Genomic DNA, 17,886 nt, shown 5'->3' with positions numbered 1-17,886 from the left:
GGGGCTTATCACGACATGATTTTACCCCCGTCATTCTAAAAAGGACAGGGCTGCTTAAAAATAGACAGGGTGCAGATTCTGACTGCTTTTTGGATGTGGAAAATTCTGCAGCATTTCTGCATCCAAAAAGCAGTCAAAATCTGCACCCTGTCTATTTTGAAACAGCCCTGCCAGTTTCTGCCACATGTAAACATACCCCAGTGGTAATAGTGGCCCTCCTAGCGATAATAGTGACACCCCCCCCCCCCCCAGTGGTAATAGTGACATACCCCAGCGGTCCCCCAGCAGTAATAATGCCCGCTTCCCCCCCAGCGGTTCCCACAACAGTCATATTACCCCCCCCCCCCCAGTGGTCCACCAGCAGTCACAATGCCACCCCCAGCTGTCTGCCAGCAATAATGCCCCCCTCCCCTCAAGCGGTTCCCCCAGAAATGATAATGCGCCCCCCTCAGCAGTCATAATGCCTTCCCCCCAGCGGTTCCCCCAGCAGTACTAATGCCTCACCCCCCAACAGTTCCCCCAGCAGTCCTAAAGTCTTCCCCCCCAGCGATTTTCCCAGCAGACAGAATGCCCCCCCCTCCCCCCCAGCGATTTTCCCAGCAGTCACAATGCCCCCCCTCCCCCCCCAGCGATTTTCCCAGCAGTCACAATGCCCCCCCCAGCGATTTTCCCAGCAGTCAGAATGCCCCCCCCCAGCGATTTTCCCAGCAGTCAGAATGCCCCCCCTCCCCCCCAGCGATTTTCCCAGCAGTCAGAATGCTCCCCCCCCCCCAGCGATTCTCCCAGCTGTCAGAATGCCCCCCCTTTCCCCCCCAGCGATTTTCCCAGCAGTCAGAATGCTCCCCCCCCCCAGCGATTCTCCCAGCTGTCAGAACGCCCCCCCCCAGCGATTTTCCCAGCAGTCAGAATGCTCCCCCTCCCCCCCCCCAGCGATTCTCCCAGCTGTCAGAATGCCCCCCCTCCCCCCCCCAGCGATTTTCCCAGCAGTCAGAATGCTCCCCCTCCCTCCCCCCAGCGATTCTCCCAGCTGTCAGAATGCCCCCCTCCCCTCCCCCCAGCGATTCTCCCAGCTGTCAGAATGCCCCCCCTCCCCTCCCCCCAGCGATTCTCCCAGCTGTCAGAATGCCCACCCCTTCCCCCACATACGTACCCCTCCTACTCGCGGGAGCGCCGCTCCTCTCCTGCCTGATCCCAGGTGCATACCGAAGGCAGTGTGCTGCTGTTGGATGCCTTCTCCCCCTGCTCTTGCGGAACCAAAGTAGGAGACGTCGGGGGACGGGGGAGAAGGATCCTAGCTGCACACTGACTCACAGTGTGCGCCGGGATCAGCACAGAAAGCAGCGCTGAGTGAATGTCAGCAGGGGAGCCGCGGCCCCTGCAGGCATTCACTAAGGTGGTGATCGGCCGATGGCGGCGCGTGCCAGCAGGGAGGGCTCTACGTGCCGCCTCTGGCACGCGTGCCATAGGTTCGCCACCACTGTGCTAGGTTATTATCATCCGGCAACGTTTCGACTACATGCCTTTTTCAAGCCTTTTATGTTCCTTGCCACTGTAGCGCAGCACCGAGGGGAAAGCCCCCCGCCCCCCCCCCCCCCCAGCATTCGACCACCCAACTCCAGTCTATTACTGCTAAGCACCCGAATCATCCTTCAGCAGTGCATTTTCAGTGCAGGAGGAACTAGTAGAGAAGTCGGGCGCTTAGCTACAGCGTGAGACAGTAAGGCCCAGAACTTGAAGATGTCACAACTTCCATACAGATAACAGCCCGGGGTTGCAGTATGCGGGAGGCGATATGGACCATGCTGGTGTAACCTAGGTATTTTCTGTATATAATTATATATGTACAGCCGGTATATAGTCATACAGTGGTGTAGTAGTAGGTGTCGCATACTAATACTCAATGACCACATAGTTCAACGTTATGATCAGGTCCTCAGTATGGGCGGCTTCTCCTGCTTGTTGATAGATAGCGCCCACTTCTCATCACAACTCAGTCTCCTGCCTTTTTTTGATTTCCTCCACTCAGAACATCAAAGATGGGAGACTGAGCCGGGCCGATGATGAAGCACTGTCTTATCACCAAGCAGCTGAAGGTACCCGCGCCGCGCCAAGGATCTGGTCATAGTGCAGTCAGTCAAAGAATTTACTTTCATTGTGTTCCTCATTAGTCTGCGCTCTGCAATGACTTGTTAGGTTCAATCATGGCACAGCGCTCGCATAACTCAGCCATAGCAAAAGAGAGGATGCCTTGCCAGCTCCAGACACTGCAGTAGCAGGGTAGCATGAGGGAAGGCGGAGCGCCATAAAGTGGGATGAGAGGTGGGTGGTGGCAACAGTTACATTCCAAGTAAGGAGTGGACTGGAGAATGATAAAGAGGCATCCTGTGTGATAAGTAAGGGGGGGAGAACTATTAGGGTCATACTGTGTGATAAGGGAGGGAACTCTTTTATGGCATGATTTTTGGGTATATATATAATGTATTGCATAACGTTTGTAAAAAAATTTGTGGGGGGATTGGGAACAAAAAAGGAAATTCTGCCATTTGATTTTTGGTTTTCAGTTTTACGGCGATCAGCGTGCAGAATAAATCATGTGATAACATTATTCTCTGAGTCAGCACGATTCCGGTGATAACAAGTTTATACAGTTTTTTTATGTTTTGTTATTTTTGTACATTGAGGGCTCAGTCACACGGGCGTTTTTCACACGATTTTTTTGTGCGCATAACGGATGCGCTCAAAAATTCATGTGACGGAAACCAGCGGCATGGCAGAAAAAAATGCTGCTAGCAATGTTTATCCGCCCAAAGGACTTGGTCACACGGGCTTTTTTACGCTCAAAAAGAGCGCTGCCTGCTATCCTCTGCCACAGCTGTGACAGAGGAGAACGATGCTCTCCCATTGAATTCAATGGAGCCGGCTGTATGGCAATGGACTGCCGGCAAGCGCTATATTAATTTTGGGGAAAGGGCTTCAAATATAAGCCCTTCCCTGAAAACAGACCTAAAAAATAGTTAAAACATCTATACTTACCTTTTTGCAGCTGCCTTGGCTCAGCCGCATCCAGCCGGCTCTTCTGAACTCCTTTCAGTAGTATTCAGCTGAATGGGCTGCCTCTGATTGGCTGAGCGCTGTGACCAGAGGCAGCTCTCACGCCGACTGGTGTGTATTGCTACTGTACGGCCCGTTTCGCCTGTATGCTGTGGTTGTTCATGGCTATGCTGACCACTCCATATGCGCCCAGCACCTCCTCCCCTGTTGACCTTCCTGCAGTTTCCTGCAGCCAGGCATACCACAGTGTCAGTATCCAGGATAACATGGGGACGGCCAGAGTCACATACCAAGTGCGCTCTCGCTACATACGAGATGTACATCCAACAGAGAAGATCTCGTCTTACGGACGACAGTATGCGATCTCTTCCACAGGGAGTCTCTGGACTCATCGCTCCTCATCTCTGCTCTGCAGCGGGTAAGCTCGTGCAACGGGCATTTACCTAACGGCTAGCCCCCCTGAGATGACCACCTGCAGCTCCCTGCAGGCAACTTTAGGGCGACCTCCGATTACAGGAGAGCCGCAGGCTGAAGCAGTATACCTACTAACAGCCAAATCGGGGGCGATTACTCCCTACTGATCCTCCTCAACCTCTCCGCAGCATTTGACACTGTCGACTACAAACTCCTACTCAGTATGCTTCGCTCCATCGGCCTAAAGGACAAGGCTGGGTCCTCGGCCCCCTCCTTTTCTCTATCTACACAGCCCCTATTGGACAAACCATCAGGAGATTTGGCCTCCAATACCACCTGTATGCTGACGACACCCAGCTATCTCTGCACCTTTCCTCCAAAACATCACCAACTGTCTGTCTGCTGTCTCTAACACCATATCCTCTCTCTTCCTAAAACTAAACCTCTCTAAAACTGACTTACTGGTGTTTCCACCCTCCACTAACCGACCTCATCCTGACATCTCTATCTCAGTGTGTGGCGCCACCATAACTCCCAGACAGCATGCCCGCTGCCTTGGGGTCATATTCGACGCCGATCTCTCATTTACCCCCTAAATCCAATCTCTCGCCCGAACATGTCAACTGCACCTCAGGAACATCACAAGAATCCGCTCTTTTCTCACTGTGGACACGCTAAAAGCGCTTATTGTTGCCCTCATCCACTCTCGGCTTGATTATTGCAACTCGTTGCTGATCGGCCTCCCTTGCACCAGACTCTAGCCCCTCCAATCCATCCTGAATGCAGCAGCCAGGCTCATATTCTTGTCCAGCCGCTACTGAGATGCCTCTGCCCTGTGCCGGTCACTGCACTGGCTGCCCGTTAAATACAGATTTCAATTTAACCTTACTACCTTCATCCACAAAGCCCTCCACAGCACAGCTTCCCCCTATATTGCCTCCCTCATCTTAATCCATCAACCAGCCTGGGCTTTCCGCTCTGCTAACGAAACTAGACTGTGCATCCCTCTAATTCGAACTTCTCACTCCCGCCTCCAAGACTTCTCCAAAGCAGCACCAGTCCTCTGGAACGCACTATCAAAGGCTACCCGGGCAATCCAGGACTCGAAAAACTTCAAGTATGCTCTAAAAACGTACCTGTCCAGGGAGGCATACCGCATTCCCTAAACAAACTCCTCTGTACGCCACCTGATAACATGCTCCCTGACCTACTGACTGCAATCCCTGCTAGGCGTCATAAACCGCTCCTGCAGTCATAACGATTCTGCCGTCACACAGCTAAATGTCTGACCATTGTCTGTGTATAGCATCCCTCACTCTCCACCCCGCCATACTGTGCACATGTCCAGCCCTTTACCTTCTGTATCCCCCCTTTACTAGTAGTATGTAAGCTCGTTGGAGCAGGACCCTCACCCCTACTGTCTCCATCAACTGATTACTATGCAACCATGGTTCTGTAACTTTTGTACTTTTGTCTCTTTGTATTCCCCCTGTCTATGTAAGTGCTGCGGAATATGTTGGCGCAATACAAATAAAGATTATTATTATTACTACATTGCTCCCCCCACAGACGAGAGTGACGTGCAGCCAGAGAGCATCTTGTTTTTCCACACAGTCCAGACTTGTTGGCATCTAGTGGTGTTTCTGGGTCCCAACTCCGAAAGGGAGATGGGGGTTATAGGTATGTCTATGGGGCGCCCCTCCAGTCAGCTCTTTTCCATGCCGACCCACTGTGAGTCCGCTCCCTCTCGGGCAGTCTTGGAACTACAAGACATCTTGTGTTTCTAGGAACCTGGACTGCTAGTTCTATCAGCCGTGTCCGTACGGACGTGGGTAGCTTGTCGTCTGGACTACAGGCAAGATACCGGTTGAGACAGAGTCTCTTGCTGACCCTGATGGGTGCAGAACAGGTCAGGTTTTTTCCTATATTGCTGACGGAGAGATGGTGGCCGTAAGGAGTACTTGGAACCAGAGCAGTCTCTAATTGCGGATCAGGTTTAGGGAGCTGATCCTCAGCAAAACTAGTTCATCCTATTCCCTTGTGAGACGAATCGTATAGTTAAGTTACCACGGTCAGTGGAGTTCAGGCGGACAGATCCAGAAGCACACTGCGATCCTCCTGCATTGTTCTCCCTGCAGTATTGCTTGCAGGAGACTGTGAAACAGTCTATGTCGGTACTGTCTGTAAATTCTTAGGGTTCGTCCCTCTCTACTGCTGCTGTTTCCTAAAAGGGACCAGCGAGAGTCCCATACCAGTGTACCCTTGTAGCCTTGCTGCTAGGCAGCTAATCCTTTGGTGCCTAGTGGAGTCAGGCGGTTGCAATGAAACCATTCCAAAGGATAGACGTTTTCGAAAGTCTATGGTTTCATGCTGAAAGTGAATGCTGTGGATATTGTCTCAGGATCACGGAGCTGAAGGATCTCTTCAGGCAGGTCTCTTTTCGCTTTTCAGCTATCAGTCGCCATCACGAACGGGGGTTGTTGGGTTACCCAGCATCAGGGTCATGCTGCGTTTCAGCTATGCGTCCTGGGGCCAGAGATCAGTCCTGGATCCTCCCACATTCTGGGGGTAGTCCGCTGCGTATACGACTTCTTCAAGATAATTGAACCGGGACCTTCACGCCGCAAGCCTTCCAGCCTTGGTCAACATGGAAAGCCGTTGTAAATTGCAACGAGTGACTTCTTTATTGGCATCTGGAATCGACCCGCTTGCTTCCTCGTGGCAGGACTGTGAAGGTGATATTGACAACCTGGGGTATATCGACAACTAGGTCGACTGTTGGAAGGCACCCAACTGCCTGAAGTTTTGGAGCTGATGGCTCCACAGCTCTGTTTTGGATGTCTATTTGTACCGAAGGTTGTCATCAGGAGACTGTCGTTATCAACCTGTATATTCTCTCACTGCCGATGGTATTGGGATCCACTTCAGTGAAGTATTCGGTGGGCACCTTTCTCTGTAGTGCTGCGTCCCAAGGAATGCTCCGGTGGCAAGGGGGCTCGGTCTGACTACGCAAGAGTAACTCTTTCAGGTAGCATTCTTCAGTCGCGCTGGCTCACTGCTGGTAATCCTGGCAACTCCAAGTCGATTCCTGCTTTTCCAAGGTGGAGTACTTGCAATGGCTCTGCTTCGTGGCAGTACAGGGTTACAGTGCCAGGAAAGTTACACTCGCAGGCCGTGTTACGGCTCATATTACTCGGGCGGCGGGTGCCTCGTCGGAAGCTCCTTAACAGGAGTCTTTTTTTTCCTCCCGGAGAATGGATGGGACCCTTACTCAGGCCCCTTCATGCTCCTTCTCTGAGCATGCTGGATGCCTAGGCATCCATTAACGCTAGTAGCAGTTTAAGCGCTGATACGCTGCTTTACACCTGCGCCTTCTTATATCCCCCCCCCCCCCCCACCTTGGGTACTAAAAGGTCCCAAGGTCTTTGCCGTGTCCCCCAATGATACAGACGAGAAAACGAGATTTTTGTAATAACTTAGCGTGAAATCTCTTTTTCGTCTTGTTCATTGGGGGACACAGCACCCACCCAGTTTGGGTCATTCGAATGCAAGAATACCATATGTGTAATTTTATTTTTAATTCTTTATTTTTTACAAAGTAAAGGGAGAAAGGTGGGGTTGTGGTGTTTTTATTATAATTTTTTTTTTTTTACTATTTTTTTTGTCCCTTTAGGGGACTTGCATAATTTTTTTTTTTCAAATTCTTCTAATACTCTGCTATGCCTCAGTTGTTTTGAATGATCGTCCAGTTTTAATCCTAAGTAGTCCAGTATTAAGATCAGAGGGGCAGCAGGTGACGGATGTGGGGCAAACTCCCCTCGAAGGGCATCCCAGACCTCGCATGCTCCTCCCAAAGGAGATCAAAGGATGACTTTCTGAATTTTTTTTTTGTGATGAGAGCCATAGGTCCCTGAGCAGGGATGTTCCATAAGAGGCTTGAGCTAAATGACTTACGATTCAATTTTGCGAAGAAATAGTTAATTCCATCAATCTGATGGATTGACTTATAATATTGGGACACATCGGGTAAGTTTATTCTCCCACTCTGTCAGGAGACGGTGAGCTATACACGGTCTTTTATGCTTCCATGTGAACCTAGAAAAGCTTGACTTGCGATTCTGGGAGATATATCGGGAGCATTTGTAATTTATGAAGAATTTTGGGGACCATGTAGGTTTGTAGAAGGATCTTCTCAAACCAGAAGAGCACCGGTAGATTATAAATTTGTAAAAGTGAGGCTATTTCTTTGAGGAGGGGTGGAAAATTTTTGTCATAAAGGTGTGCTAGATTTTTAGCAATCTTGATCCCCAAGTAGTCAATGCAAGTTTCACCCCAGGTGTATTAAGTTGATGTTTGACGTTTTTTTTTGCAGTATCTGGGGGTAGAGTTATGTTGAGCGCAGTTGACTTTGAGATATTTACTTTGAAATGTGACACAGAGCCATAGGTTTGTAGAATGCTATTGAGATTCAGAAGGCCTTGTTCTGAGTTAGTTAGAATAAAGTGTCATCCACAAAGGCCTCAGAGTTAAGCGAAAGGTGATTTAGACTAATTCCCTCAATACCCCTACTCTGCCGTAGTAGTTGGAGAAGAATTTCTAATGAGAGGATGAATCGGGTCGGGGAAAGAGGGCATCGTTGACGTGTTCCTTTAGTGATGGAGAAGGGAGGTGAAAAGGAGTCGTTCATTTTAGCGTAGGGGTTGGAGTATAATGTAAAAATGGCTTTAATTAGAGATGGTGGGAATCTGAATTTTTCCAGGACTGACCGCATGAAGTTCCAATCTACTCTATTGAACGCTTTTTCAGCATCAATTCCAGTAAGATTAGTGGGATTTTGTTGTTTTGTGCGTATCTTATTACATGAAGGAGCTGTGCAGAGTTATCTTTTTTCCTTTCTACCAGTGAGGAAACCCAATTGTTCATCGTTAATCCATTTGGGTATGAAGATGTTAATCCGCCTTGAGAGGAGTTTCGCTCATATTTTGATGCCTAAATTTAAGAGGGAAATGGGTCTATAACTTCCACATAGGAGCGAATCTTTCCCTTCTTTGTGTATGAGGGTGATGAAGGCTTCCTGTGTTTGTCTGGGTAGCCAGCATTCCTTCAAGCCAAAGTTAGACTCTTTATACAAGCCTTGTAACAATGACTGGGAATTCAAAACAAAGCCAGACTCGATGTACATAGAGCTGTTTCAGGGTGTCTGCCCTTCATCAGTGTACGGTAGGAATCTGTGGAGGTATTATTCCATCTCCCTTATTTGCATATTACCCAGAGGAGCATGAATGGCCTTTTGAGTCTCCTCACTCTCTGTCTGGGTGCTCTCCCTAAGGAGAAAAGATAGCGTTTCTGACCCCTGTCTGGGTAGCTGCGCACATTGCAGCAAAGCATTAAGTGACAGAGCCAGATATGGAAGGATTGTTTCCTGGAATTTTTAGTAATGTGCTAAGGGAAGTCCCTCCGGTCCCGGACTCTTGTGTAGTGGGAAGCTATTTAGTATGGATGTTGACTCTTCCAGGGAGATTGGAGAGGCCAGAGAGGCCGCCTCATCGTGACTCAAAGGGAGATCAAGCAAAGCCAACATACTCCAGTTTTTTGTCTTTCATTTCTTCCAAGTGTCTGGTGAGGTCAAGTTGTTCAGCTTTGAAGATTTGAGCTATCATCGTCGTTTCCTTGTGGGTCTTTCCCATCGGGTCATTTATTTTCTGGGATATGTGTTTTTCCTCTAGCTTCCTTTATTAAGGAGGACATAAGCCGACCTCCTTTGTTACCGCGTACATGAAGTTGGTGTTTGTAGTACAGAAGAGATTTTGTAAATCTACTGTTTAAAATATCTTTAAGCTTTTCTCTTAATTCAGTTGATTTCACCTTTTTTTGTTTCGACAGCTGTTCTAAATGAGAGATTTCAGTCAGAATGACTTCTTTCTGCTTGTTTTTTTGTTTTTTCTGTGCGGCTCCTATAGCTATGAATATGCCCCTGATACATGCATTGTGCGTTCCCCACACTAATGGGTGTTTATCTGGAGTCTGTGTGTTTTCCTTAAAAGTTTTTTAGTTGGTTGGTTATGTTTTTAATTGCTTTTTGATTGTCTAGAAGAGACTTGTTCAGCCTCCAGCTCCAGGCCTTGTGGACTGTAACCGGACATGGTCAGGGACCGTTAAGTTTCCCATAGTAGATTTTTTAATTTGCTAAATCAATGAGGAGGAAATAAGAATGTAGTCTATTCTGTGGTATGTATCGTGTACGGGGGGGAATATAAAGAGAAGTCCCTATCTAAAGGGTTTGATGTTCTCCAACCAGGGGCGTAACTATAGTGGGTGCAGGGGATGCGGTTGCACCCGAGCCCAGGAGCCTTAGGGGGCCCATAAGGCCTCTGTTCTCCATATAGGTAGCCCAGTACTATTAATAAAACATTATAATTAGGGGCCCTGCTACACATTTTGCATTGGGGCCCAGGAGCTTTAAGTTACGCCTCTGTCTCCAACCATCAGAGAGCTGTAGGTTCTGCAGCATTTTATGGAGTTTTCTACATGCTTCTTGTAAGTTCTGAGACTTCTCCAAGGAAGAGTCCAATATGAGGTTTAGGGTGAGATTAAGGTCTGAACCTGCTACTATTTTGCCTTCTGCAAAGAGTGAAAGTTTCTTCAGGGCGTCTGTAAGCCGGGCCACCTGATTTTTGTTCGGGACATCTAGGTTTACCAATGTGACAGTTTCTGTTAAAATTTTGCCTTTTAAGAAAAGCCTTTATCCCCTTTATCAGACAGATGGCCATCTAATACAGATGGGACGGAGGAGTGCAGCGCTACAGCCACCCCCTTTAGCTGCGCTGGTAGGGTGGTTGCTAAAATACCACCTAACAAAGGGCCGTTGCATTCCAGAGGGTTTCCTGGAGAAACACAATAGACGTTTTTAGCTTCTTTAGGAGGCATATTACTCGGCTTCGTTTTTGTGGGGTATTTAGACCTTTAGTGTTTATGGCTGTGACGGTAAGTCCATTTATCATTTTAGTTTTCAGGTGAAGACTAGCGCCGGCGTAGGATGAGTCGGATGAGTATGTCGGGCCGGGACAGCCCAGCCTGCTTACCTCTCTTCAGGAAATCAGGGGTTTAGTTGGGGGTTAAACGGGGAAGAAGGGTAAAACCGTTATAAACTCGAGACAATTTTAAAAGTCTGACGGACTGCAACGTTTACTCACAGTAACACAGTCAGAACGATGGGTTAAAGTTGGAACCATGGTGCTGCGCACCAGCTTGATGCAACCAGCCACTACCCTAACTTAAGACACTTTTATTGTATTTTATTGTTAGTAATGCTGTATTTATTCTAATCTATTGTATTAAGCAGGTCAAGTGTACTTAGAAGTTTAACGATTGATATTGAGGGAAGAGAGACTAGGTGCATCTCGGCCACAGGGGCAGGGCATACCAGCAAGGGCTGGGGAGTGCAGGGGGGGTGGTATTCAGCCCCACCTCCGCACGCTTAAACCATCTATGGCAATCATACGCGCAAGGGTCGTGTGTCTGCCAACCATAAACAAACTATGAACATAACTACTAGAATAGTACTAGCAGATTGATCCATTGACCTATAATGCGTATAAGGGGGAGGCCAGATCCAGGCAACATCCCTTCAATTAGTTGAGATCAAAGCAGACAGCAAAGTACATAAGATAAACTCCAGTATGACATAGCAGTGGTCATTCAAATATAAAACGTAAACAAGAAATATTATGATGAGGACTGTTATATATAATCAATAGTAACAGAGTACCAACAGCGTCACTTTTGTCCACATCAGTGGTAGGACTTACTGATTGCAAGAGCCGCTAGGGATCTGAACTTATTCCCAAGACGTATTCCAAAGAGCAAGAAGAGGCGGCAGCATCCAAGTTTAGCAAAGTAGAAAATGTTCTTTATTCCCCCATGACAATAAAAGTTGACAGCAACGTTGCTATCCTTGGGAAGTCTTGTTAAAGATCAGGTCCTGCAGTAAAGATGGTAATGATGCCCCGTCGCCAGTATGGGTGGAAGGTTGAGGAGCTTCAAGTGGCATGTGGTGACGAATACAAGACAGGCTGATCTCCTATTTTTTGGGAGATTTGGAGCAAGATATCTCCTTCCAAGGCGTCTCCATTACTGTTTTTGGGCAGGCTTCCTTTTCTCTCAGCGACATCCAGGAGGCAATGTGGATCGGTGTTAGGCCCGGGATAGGCCAAGCCCTTTCCAGATCGGACGGGGTGTGTATGATGATGCTTTTGCCATCTTTGTGAAATGTTAGCCCAAATGGGAACATCCATGCATGTTGTAGATTTTTGGCCCTGAGGGCTTTCAGAAGCGGTCTCATTTGCCTTCTTTTAGCTAATGTAAAAGGGACTAAGTCTTGATACAGCTGGATAGTCGATCCTTGGTAGTTTAATGGGTCTTTGTCTCCAGTAATATTGCTTGTGTATCATTTAAGGAAAGGAGCATGAGCACCCGTCTGGAGCATGAGACTCAGGTGGACCCTCGATCCTGATATTGGTGCCTCCGACTTCTGTTCTCTTGTCTTTGATAGGATTTTTACTCATTATGGTTGTATTTTCTTTCTCCCTAGGTGAGAACGCTCGACTGCGATGTGTGGAGGTATTCAGCCCCGGAGTGTATCTGATGCTCTTTGTTTAGCATGGGGCGCTGTTTGCGGTCTGCGCTGGCAGTTAGACAGAAGTCTCCATGTTGTTAGCAGGATCAGACTCCACCGCCTGGTTCCCGCAGCTGTTACTGCACCGGCTCTCCTCTTGCTCCCTCCGGCCGGCAGTGCCTGCTTCCGGCTGGTGATGGTTCTGCTGAGAGAGCTTGTAAGGGACAAGTTAACTGTAATTGTGTAGGGAAGCGTGCTAAATTCTCTGGTTTGTGCCGTTTCCTGCGGAGCTCGCTCTCTGTGCGTCTACGCAGTATGGTGGTTTGGCCACGCCACTTGTGATGTGGTTTTTAACACAGAAATTACGCAGATTTTTCCCTGTTTAAAATTTGCATTATTTCTGCTATGTGAGAACGAACCGTGAGGGGCATTCTGTGAGACAAATAGGGGAGTGCAGAACCATAAGGGCCATCATGTGTTATGAGAGGGAGGAAAACCATAAGTGGCGTTCTTTGTCACGAGGGGGAAGGCCATGAAGGGGCATCCTATGTGATAAGTGGAAGGAAACCATATATGAGGGACAGCGCTCCAACAATCTCCACACCAAATGTATAGAAAAGGGAACAGGACTTACCCGGTGTCAGTGTGATGACCATACACTAGGTCCCCCACTGACCCCTCCACGTCCTTTATAGCATATGAAAAATGCACAAAAAGATCCACAAATCCTTTCCTTATATCCTGAAAAAACAGGAGAGCCGCCTGGCCAGTCGTCCCTCCTCCTCGAGAAGGTCAACCTGTGGGATAATGCAGAAAGGAACAGAACAAAAAAGGAGCTCGGCGCTCCAGCAGGAAAGACCCGATGTAATCCTCCGAATCAGCAGTAATGGTCTTTATTCCATAATAACACAGTACAAAGCGTTTCGTCACAAGAACCGCGACTTTCTCAAGTACAATGAACTTACACTTCTTTCATCTATTTATACAAAATTTAGAGACTCCCATATCGGCCGCCCTTTAGAAGAGCTCTTTCTATCGGGTAAGATATAAGTTCCAGAGTAGAATATATATAATCACTATTTTGTCTTTGGGGGGTTCTTAAAGGACTTCTTATAGTTTCAGGCATAGGGATAGGGCTCTCATTAATAATAGTACTACACACAATGGTGTCAATGGTAACCATAGAATGGAAATTAACCTCTGGATTGCATAAAGAATTGTCCACAGTTTGTGATAAGTTACGTTTAGCTATAGGTTCTTCTGATATTCTAAAGTTACTCCACCCCGTTTGTGTCATATTATCTCTATTTGTCCTATTGTTACCTTTGGGTAATTTATCTATTTGTCTTAATCTAAATCTACTACCTTGTTCTCTATGGAAAAATTTAGATTTTTATCTTTACCATAATCTACTTCTCTTTCATTCTCTCTATTATTCTCAGTCCTTCCTACATGATCATACCTTTTGTCTTTCCTTTTCCAGTATGGATTCCTATTGGAGTGATTATAATTAGTATATACCCGAGTTTACCCTAACCAAATGCAGGGGAAAGAATGCAGAAGTTCTCCTTTCATTAGGATCTTCAATAATCATATCTCTAGATCTATGTGACCTCTGAGGTCGGCTACTTTGTACTTTTTTCTTTGTAAAATCCTTAGAGAGTCCAGATTTGGTATTGAAATCTCTCAAATCACGGATTAGTTTTTTCATCTTACACATACATATATTCTTTTCAGTTCTATACATATGGTTAATAGCATACAGTATTTCTTCTCTACTGCTGTGCATCCCAAAATCTAGGACTGATTTAAAACCAGAAATAGACAAGTCTGTTCTTTTTGCAATCGACTTATCTAACATTAATGATGAAAAAGTGCCCAACATTAGACTCCATTCACCAGAGAATTCTTCATCCCTGGGAAATCTGACCCTATAGGCACTCTCAAGCCTCTAGGGGTCAAATGATTCTCTCTATAAACCTTAAGAAATATCCAATCCAATGTATGCCTCCATGTATCATATACAGAGCCTTTCAGAGAATAGGCTTCCTTGGGTAAGGATGAGCCAGAAGTTTCAATAGTCCATCCTAAATCGCCCTCAAACACATGGAGGATAGATGTCACATAGATTCCTTCAAGATCCTTATTATTTGCCACAAACAATATTTATGGATATATGAGTTTCTAAATGTTGTTTAAATAGATGAAAGAAGTGTAAGTTCATTGTACTTGAGAAAGTCGCGGTTCTTGCAACGAAACACGTTGTGCTGTGTTATTATGGAATAAGGACCATTACTGCTGATTCGGAGGATTACATCGGGTCTTTCCTGCTGGAGCGCCGAGACCCTTTTTTGTTCTGTTCCTTTCTGCATTATGTGATAAGTGGGGTACCATGAGAGTGCTGTGTGATGTGGAGGGGACAGAACCCTAAGGGGTTTCAGCAGTCTGTGAGAAAGCGTGGTACATGCAGTGGTCTGTGGTAGGAGAGGCTGGTGAACAGTGTGTGAGATTATTTATTAGGGTTAGCCGCTGGTTGGCACTGTTAAAAGGGGGCAGCAGAATTTGGGGTTTGCGCATATGTTGCGCATGTGCTGGGGAAGCGTGGAGCTAAAGAGGTCTGTTGCAAATTCTGCAGAAACAAATGATGGCTGGAAGAAATTGTCAAATTGTTCTGGGCCGACTACAGATGAAAACCAAAAGTGAACAACACTAATCAGATATGACATCACCTGTGATCCCTGGAGGTAATTGTGCTGTAAGACTGGGTTCACAAGAGACGGATTTGCCATAGAAATTCCATGCGGAAATTCTGTGCGACAAGTCCGCCTGCGGCACCTAATCCCAGGATTAGCCAGCCATCTGTACGAGATTGTGCAAAAATCTCGTCCACATGGGGCAGCCAATCCGTTGCGGCAAAACCGGGCCGAACTGGAGATGCGGGGCAAAATTGACAGCCGCAGCATCTCAATTCTTTTTTTTTTTTCCCCCACTGCAGCCTCACTCCTCTCTATGGGGAGAAAAAGCCGCAGCGGAATGCCAGCAGCCAGGGCAAAATGCCGCAGGCATTGGAGCTGCGGCTCTCCCACAGAAATCTTGCAGTTTTTCGGTGCGGCCAAACTGTGAGATTTGCAGACAGATGCAGACAGCAGAGGCCGGAGGAGGGGGACGCAGGTAAGTAATTGTGTTGTTTTTTTTAATGTATATAACGGGCAGCACTGCAAGGGGGCTAATAGGCATTCTTATTACCACAAAAGGGACACAAACGACATTATTACTATAACAACACCAGGAGGAGTATTATTAATAAATACGGGCCAGGGGCATTATTACTTATAGGGATTATTTGCCCATTTTTTTACTGTTGAAGTTTGCTCTGGACAAGTCATCCATAGTAGATAGATAGGGTCTACTGCTGTCCATCAGCTATTCATCCCGCCTGTTGTCCAGTGCAGCGGGCCAAATGTTGTCATAAGATGATGGGGAAGAAAGTGCGAACGCTGGCTTTATTTATTGAAATCAATGTGAGAGCCACACTGAGGCTTCACTTCCTGCTTCTCTTCTGCCAGTACTACCTCCCTGTGCTCTTATTACAGCATCCGGCCTGCTATACTGAGCAGAGGGCTGATGGACGGGGTTCCCTAGCGGCAGACCCCGTCCATCAACTGCTACTGATCTATACAGAGCATAGGCCATCAGTGAAAAAATGGGCAGACAAACCCTTTGAAAGGGGGCCGGGAGAGTCATTATTACTAAACGGACACCAGGAGGGGCATTATTACTGAGTGGTGGCATAACAGGGGGAACAAATTCTGTGTGGGGAGCATTAATATTGGCACTACTATGTGGGGATTACAATGAGCACAAAAAGGAGCTTAAATTACTAAGTGGCAGATATGGCATTATTACTGTCTGGAGCAACATGAATGGTGGCATTGTGTAGAGATATGGAAAGGTAAAATTAGAGTTAAAGTTGTCTGTCAAATTCTGCAGAGACAAATATGTGTGAAGGATAAATCATGATTGTGGTCTGAGCGGGATGGAGAAGAAAAGGAAAAGTGAAACACCCCAATTAAAGGGGACATCACCAGTGATTAATGGAGCTAATATACTATAATCACTTACACAGCCTGTCGAGATCCATTATACTGGTGCTGTGAACTGGTATCTACCTCTCTATGGCCACAGTATGGGTGTAACATTGGTCCTTGTATACTTTTTTTCAGTAACACTTTAGGGGTATTATGTGGTCACAGTCTGTAGGTATTTTTTGGCTGTCATATATTGTTATTAGTTATATTAATCCTTGTAGTGGTTTTATTCAGTATCTCCGGTAGCTTAGAGGCGGGAGCTGTCACAATCCCAACCCCGGGGCTTTGCTCTACAGGGCCAGTGTGTTTTCACGGCCCTGCAGAATGAAGCCCAAACACCCAGGACATGAAAACAATAAGGGGTTAAGAGAAGCCAGCCGATGATGATCATTGATGTGGTGGAGGCCTAAAGGGTAGAAATAGGCGGCACCTTAATATATACCTGCAGCTCTAACATGTTCTGTGCTTCGTAGAAGATCTGCTGCAGTGAGCTATCCACGCCGCATAGATTTCTCCCCTCCTACAGTCAGCAGTGCTGCAGCTGGCGGTTTGCTGACGCCTGCCTACTTGTGTTCATCCCACTTGCTGCTAATTTGGCCCCAGCTACAATATGGGCCCACTTTATAGTTTTATTCCAGGGCCATTTTGTGTACCAAACCCACTCACACAGGGAGACATACAGATGACCAGTCAGCAATTTTATGCTTGTTGAAAGTCAAGGATCAGCGGACAAATGAGCGTTGACTTGTTTGTTGGCTGATGGTTGTACTTCTTACACTCCCCAATTGTGGGACAAGCCGTGTAAAAGTTCTTTACTTGGGAGGTGAGAGCTGTCACGTCTTGCTGCATGCTCAGCAGTTAACGATATAGATGGCCACTGGAGCCCTAGGCTTTATACACACACGGTGGGCTGCATACAGATATAGTATTGGGGGTCGTGAAAACACATATGGCTGCCTACTAAGGGATTTTCCTCTTAGGGAATAAGTCGTCATGGTCTCCAAGGTTTCAAAACATGATTATTGTGTAGAGATGTAGTAGAGCCAAGCGAGTTATCAATATTAAGGCTATGGTTACACGGCAGCATGGGTCACATGACCAAAGATCTTTGTGTAACCCTTCCACTTCAGTCTCTCATTAGTGCCAATGCGGTTGCAGCACATCTCACAAATTCTTGCCACCGGCAGCTCGCAAAACAATAGACACCAAGACTGGAACTTTTGTCGATCTGCGGCTCGCAGCAACTTGCCACCCGTGCCGCCACGTGGCCCTAGCCTTAATCGCACAACACGTTGGTGTGTTCAGTGAATTCAGCTCTGCTCCTTCAATGTATTTGTCTTCTCCGCAGTCGTAATCACTGGTTGCAAAGCAGATAATGGTCCTTATATTGTCCACAGTTGGTGTGCAGCTCCTGACAGCAGCGTGATGGCACATTGTCCCGAATCTCTGCTTTTTTGTGATGACTGCCTCCTTGAATCCTTTATTCTGATGGTTGTTGGAGTCAATCTTACACTTGTTTTCATCAGAGATCATCATTGATGCAACAAGTCTACAGAATCCCTGCAGACCAACGTACAGAGACAGCAAAGTGGTCATCTTCCACGCAAACCCACCGCTCCCAAGAGGTCTTCTGTCCCAGTCCGTTTGGTCATATTATACATAGGAAGATAATTTGCTGTGTGGTGCTCAGCCAATCAGAGCCAGCGTTTCCTGGAGGCG

At 47.0% G+C, this 17,886-nt stretch overlaps 1 pseudogene; it reads left to right on the top strand.

Moving 5' to 3' along the window:
• Window positions 1–17,590: 17,590 nt before the first annotated feature.
• On the top strand, window positions 17,591–17,674 carry LOC136591913 (small nucleolar RNA MBII-202; annotated as a pseudogene).
• Window positions 17,675–17,886: the final 212 nt, after the last annotated feature.

Source organism: Eleutherodactylus coqui, unplaced genomic scaffold, assembly GCF_035609145.1.
Source record: "Eleutherodactylus coqui strain aEleCoq1 unplaced genomic scaffold, aEleCoq1.hap1 HAP1_SCAFFOLD_236, whole genome shotgun sequence".
NCBI classification, from domain to species: Eukaryota; Metazoa; Chordata; class Amphibia; order Anura; family Eleutherodactylidae; genus Eleutherodactylus; species Eleutherodactylus coqui.
Note: the sequence above shows the minus strand (reverse complement) of the source record. Positions and strands in the feature narration are given on the sequence as shown.